General features: G+C 47.7%; 1 protein-coding gene across 1 annotated transcript in view; it reads right to left on the reverse strand.

Annotated features, from left to right (window-relative positions):
* LOC141559817 (voltage-gated hydrogen channel 1-like) overlaps positions 1 to 1,476 on the reverse strand; it is a 29,117-nt gene extending 27,641 nt beyond the window's left edge. The window contains exon 1 of the mRNA XM_074297494.1: positions 1,177 to 1,476. The gene's annotated coding sequence lies outside the window, so the exon portion shown is untranslated. The remainder of the gene's footprint in view (positions 1 to 1,176) is intronic.
* Positions 1,477 to 6,000: the final 4,524 nt, after the last annotated feature.

The following is a 6,000-nucleotide window of genomic DNA, read 5'->3' on the forward strand; positions in this document are numbered from 1 at the left end:
TGAAATAACAAACCATAGAAACAATCGATAATTTCATCCAAGAACCTGACACTAATGAGCCAACATGCCCACACTTGTGGAATGCAGTCACAGTCAAAGTAGTTCTTAGGAAAATGTTTCTATCTCTATCAGGGGTTCTCAAACTACGTCTTCGGTTGAGGACATTTATGGCGCCGGCTGGTTGTGGCAAATGGGCTGAGGGGCGGAGACAGTGTGAGCTTTTCTTTTTACTATAGTCCGGCCTCCCCCAGTCTGAGGGACAGGGAACGGCCCCTATGTAAAAAGTGTGAGGACCATTTCCAGTCTAGATGCTTACATGAATAAAATAGAGAAACAGATGATAAACTCTTACATGCATGCAACTAAAAAAACTAGAAAAAGAACAAATTTAAAACTCTCAATTCAATACCAAATCTGAAATTCTGAGGAAAAAAGATTAATAAAATTAAAAGTAAGAAAACTATTGAATAAACAAACAAACCAAAAGAAGGTAAAGGATTCTCATATTGTGATATTCTTAACAAACTCTTGCCAGCCTTTGTTACAGGTGGGAAGGGCGACAAAAGAGGACAAAGCCCCATGGAGCTGGCTCAGATCTGTCCTCGTGGCCTTCGCCCGAGTTCTCGTGTCTCACCACGCCCACCTCTAACCCACAGTGCCTGGCTTTTCCCAAAAGAAATTCAGTGAGGACTCCCGGCAGAAGAATGTCAAACACCACGTCCCTGGCTCTCTACAGGGCTCAATTTTCCCATAGATAGGAAAGACAGTGACCGCGCCTCCCTCACAAGACTGTCCCGAGGACCTCGCACCTGCCTGTGTTTCTGGACTGAGGAGCCCCACCCCCACCCAGCCTTTATCGTTCTTCTCTTTACTTTGGGTATATGATGATGCAGGGGAAGGACCCCATCTCATGAGCCCCAGCCCGGACACGGTCCGAGAGCAGGCGGCCTAGGCCCGAGGCGCCTGTGGCCCGACAGATGGACAAAGTCTCCCACAGACGACCAAGGTCTCCGGCCTCCCGTCTCGAGGCCTTGCTGGTGGGCAGGGCGGCTTTAAGCTCCGGCCGGGCGCCAGGGGTCGCGTCCCCGATGACCTTGCGGGCCCGGCGCGCACGTGCCAGGGGAAGGCCCGGGGCGGAAGATGGAGATGGCGCGAACCGATTAGGTCCCGACTCACCCCAGGACGTCGGCCGAGCGATGGCGGGCCACGAAGCAGGCGTCGTTCCCATAGCCGACGCCCTTTTTGAGCAGGCCCTGGCGGAAGTCCTCGCCGAAGCCGCAGCCGGCCGTCACCAGCCCGTAATCCCCGCCGCCGCCCGCCCAGGGGTCGGTCTGCAAGAGGCCACCCAGCAGGGCCCGGGCCACCAGGCAGCCGCACGCCAACACCGAGAACATCGCCGCCGCCGCGGGCACAGCCACATCTTTCCCCACTAAGCGTGTTTCCCCAAACTGGCAGCACCGCCCACACTCGGGCCCGCCCCCCGACACCATCAACTGCCAACGGCCACCTCCAAGGCCCCGCCCCCTCCTCGTGCTTGCGCACCACTCCCACTCCGATTATCTGACAGGGAATAGGCCCCGCCCCCGTCCACCCTTCCTTCGGGGAGTCTCAGACTAAGCTCCGCCCTTTCCCCCCCTTCTTTGCACTCTAGTCCTCTTTCCCTCTTTTCCGGTTTGTCCCGAGTAAGTCCCATTTCCACAATCAGTCAATTCTTAATAAAGAAAGAATAACGCTCGCCTCCTCTCCATTCTCGATCTTTAGTAAACCCTGCCCCCGCTATGCTTCCCTTCAATCCTTCTTTTTACTCTCCACCCCTCGAGAAGAAAATCCCGCCCCACAGTATTTTCTCTTTTGTCCTCTCTGGTCCAGGAATAAGCCCCGCCTCCTATGCCCCGTCTTTGCCAAACACAAGCCCCACCCTCTCTCAGCTTCCATCAATTACAAATCTCTTCATTCGCTCTTCCCACCTTCTGTCAAGGCACAGGTTCCATCCCCACGACTATTTCTCGGTTTTTACCTTTCCCTGACTCGGGCCCTTCGTCTGTCTGCCGTCTCTTGAGGTTCAGGCCCCGCCTCCTCTCGCTTCATTCTTTCGGTCCTCCCTCCCCCACGCCCCAGCCCCTGCGCGGGTCCGAACCCCTCCCGGCCCAGTTTCGCCACCTCGGGTCTAGATTCTAGCGTCTAGAAGCACTAAACTGACACCCAGCCCTTAATCCCTGTGGGACGCGCTGCACCCTAGGATTTGTAGTCCTCTAGTGCTCCTATCCATTTCTCCTCCCGCCCCTCCCCAGGCTGTCGTGCAGCGCTCCCAAACTTCATTTTCGTTAACTCGCCAAATGCCAGGGGATTTAGGGCCGCCGCTGTGGGGAACTCGGGGCTCTGCAGATCCCGCTCCCATTTGACCGGAGTCCAGGCCCGGAGAAGGAAAGTGTCGTGGCCACCGGAGTGTTCGAGGCAGGATCGGCCCTTTGGGCTCCTTGACCACAATCTTTCTGGGCTTCATCTGTAAAATGGGGGTGAATGGCCAACTGCTCCCCGCAGTACCGACGTTCCCGGCTGCGGTGTGGTTCCGAGGCCATGACGAGTGCAAGGTGCCAGCGATCTAAATGTCTGTCACTATCACTCACTCTCAACTGGCCCCAAAAGCAAACCCAAGTCAGTAAACGTTTATGAAGCACCTACTTAGGCTAAACCCTTTGCAAATGTCATCTCATTCATCTTCACGACATCCTCCCGGATATTCTCCCCATTTTACCGATGAGGACACTGAGGCAGAGAAATGATTTGCCGACATCACATAGCTGCGGAGTGTGGAGGCTGTGCTCGCTGACTCCAGGTACAGCGCTCTGTCCGCCGCGCCCCCTATCCGGCGAACCCCTGCCTCCTCTCATCTTTCCTGTTCGCCTTACCGCTGCCTGCAGAAAGCGTGGGGATGTGTGTAAGGACCGTCATGTGCCTGTTGTATACATTGGACACGTGAGAAAAGAAACTCCGGGAGCAAGAGAAGAGCCTCTCCCCTCTGTCTGAAACGTAGATATAGACTGTGTAAGTAGGTACACACAGGCATGCGTTGCACTCATATATGTGTGTGCTGTAGGTACAAATATAGTGCCAAAAGTCACTATTCAGTAAGACACCAGTAGGACCTTTTTTATTACAAGGAAAGGGGAAAAAACTTGTATGTTAGAACTTACACCACATTCAAAGCGCCCCCAATACAGGCAGGGCCTTAAGTATTCATGGGTTACAGTAAAAAGAGAAAGTCATCCGGGAAGGTTAAAGGACTAGTCCCCAAACCTAAGGGGGGGGGGGGACGAGGTAAGGGAAGGAACTAGAGTGGCTGTGTAATTGTTACCTAGTCCATCCTTAAAGAGAGATGAGAAAATTTTCAAAACATATGCATAGATAATATTCAACATTCACCCTTGCAAAATCTTGTATTCCAAATTTTTTTCTCCCTCCTCCCCTAGATGGCAAGTAATCCAATATGTTGAACACGTGCAATTCTTCTATATATATTTCCACAATTATTATGCTGCACAAGAAAGATCAGATCACAAGGGGGGGGAAAGGCTTTCTCTATTCTTTACACAGTATTACCAGTGTGGAATATTTCAAAACTATGAGGCTCAATTGATGTATTGATTAGTTTGCTGAAGCATTTTTCTCTCTTCTTTCTTCTTTATTTGGTACAAGATAGGGGATGGTTCCCTAGGCAGGAAGGGGGTGGAATATTTTTGAAAATGAAGGTGATAGAAAAAGAAAAGATGAAAAATTTGCAAAGCTATTTAAAAAAAAACTGAAAATGAAAAAAAAAAAGAAAGCCCATTGTATTCCCTTGTGTATGCTCTAACTTTCCTTGCTTGTGTATTATAACCATCCAAAATAATGTAATTTCTGCTACCTTCTCCCTGTAACCTCTCTTGATTTCTCTATTTCCTATCTTATATTCATTTTGTTCCTGTTTAGCATGTCCTTATATAAAAATCACCTCTCTCTCACTAGCATGCTGGAGATGTGGTGCAAGTGAAAGAACATGGAACTAGAGGTCACAGGCCTGAGTTCAAATCTAGGCTCTGCTGCTTATTTCCTACCTAAATGACTTTGAATAAGTAATTTCTCCCTGGGCCTCATTTTTTCAGCTCTAAAATGAAAGGGTCAGACTAAAAGGCCTCAGAGGAGCCTTCCAGCTCTAAACCTAGGCTCCCGGCCGCCTGTGATCACCCAAGGGCTAATGCAGCTCAAGACTTGGCAGGCCCCTCCACTTCCTGAGAAGAGGTCCAATAATAATGGAGGATAAGCATCTTATAGGAGACAATAGCCATAGCAGCAAAGAGAGAAACCCAGCTGAGAGCAGCAGCAGAAGCTCTGGATGTGGCTGCAGAGAGCAGCTCAGCTGCATGACCTGACTTCTCCCCCCACCTTTCCCCCCTTCTCTTCAATGGTGTAGGTCCTACTAAAAGCTGCTATCAGAAAAGTTGCAATAGTTGTTATAATACCATCATTTATATAAGCCCTTTATGGTTTATAAAACAATTATGACCAACAACATTTCATTTTGATCCTCAAATAATCCTGGAAGGTAGTTGCAATTATTATCCCCATTTTACAGATGAGAAAACTGAGCAGGAGATTAAATGCTTTGCCCATTAAGACAGTCCCTTAGATTGATGTATATAGGACTAATTCAACAAAGTCAATGACACTTACTGATGGCCCAGAAGAATGAATCTTTTGCCTAGAGAATCAATTGCCCAAGGTGGAAATGAGATTTTTCTGTCTTCTGTGGACAATGTGAATTTTATTATAGCTTGCCATGAGGAAGGTTTTTCAGCTGAATTATCTATTTCCTCTTCCCCCTTTCAGTTTTCTTCCATGACACTTTCTTGAAGGTTGTATGGAAGCATGTTTTGTGTTTCTTTGCTCATAGTAATTATGGATCCTTTTCATTGAATAATTCAGAAACAACTAGGAAGGTAACTTAATGAAACCCCATTCTAAGTTCTCCTGCTGGCTTCATCAAGGTTCCCATGGAAGTCAGTCAGGGTTCTTGAAAGGATTCTGAAGGGTCCCTGGAAGGGTTCTGAGGATGGGACTGGCCAGGGAGTACATTTCTGCTGCCTTAAAACCAGGCTACCTGAGGGTAGAGATGCTCAGTATTACCTTGGCGGCAGGATGAGAAAATTATTTTAGTAAGTGACTCTCACAGACTATTTATGAAATCATATGGTTGCCACATTCTACATCTAGGTTAAGCAGAGGCAATGTCACCAAGACTTGAATTCAGATCCTACTTCAGACTTTTATTTGCTATATGATCCTGGGCAAAACAGTCATTTATCGTCTTTTGATCTCTTGGTCTCTCATCTAGAGAGAGAGAGAGAGAGAGAGAGAGAGAGAGAGAGAGAGAGAGAGAGAGAGAGAGAGAGATTAAAATGAGGTAGAAAAGGTCAAATGAGATAGTTTATGTAAAGGAATCCCTTTCTAGGGACCTGTATGTGCAAGAATGTTTGTGGCAGTCCTCTTTGTGGTGGCCAGAAACTGGAAAGTATGTGGATGCCCATCAATTGGAGAATGGCTGAATAAATTGTGGTATATGGATAATGTGGAATATTATTGTTCTGAAGAAATGACCAACAAGATGATTTCAGAGAGGCCTGGTGAAACTTACACGAACTAATGCTGAGTGAAATGAGCAGAACCAGGAGATCATTATACACTTCAACAACAATACTGTATGATGATCAATTCTGATGGACGTGACTCTCTTCAACAATGAAATGAACCAAATCAGTTCCAATAGAGCAGTAATGAACTGAACCAGCTATACCCAGGGAAAGAACTCTGGGAGATGACTATGAACCACTACATAGAATAACCAATCCCTCTACTTTTGTCCGCCTACATTTTGGATTTCCTTCACAGGCTAAATGTATGCGATTTCAAAGTCCGATTCTTTTTGCTCAGCAAAACAACTGTTTGGTCACGTATACATATATG

The sequence above is a fragment of the Sminthopsis crassicaudata genome, chromosome 1 (assembly GCF_048593235.1).
Source record: "Sminthopsis crassicaudata isolate SCR6 chromosome 1, ASM4859323v1, whole genome shotgun sequence".
NCBI lineage: Eukaryota > Metazoa > Chordata > Mammalia > Dasyuromorphia > Dasyuridae > Sminthopsis > Sminthopsis crassicaudata.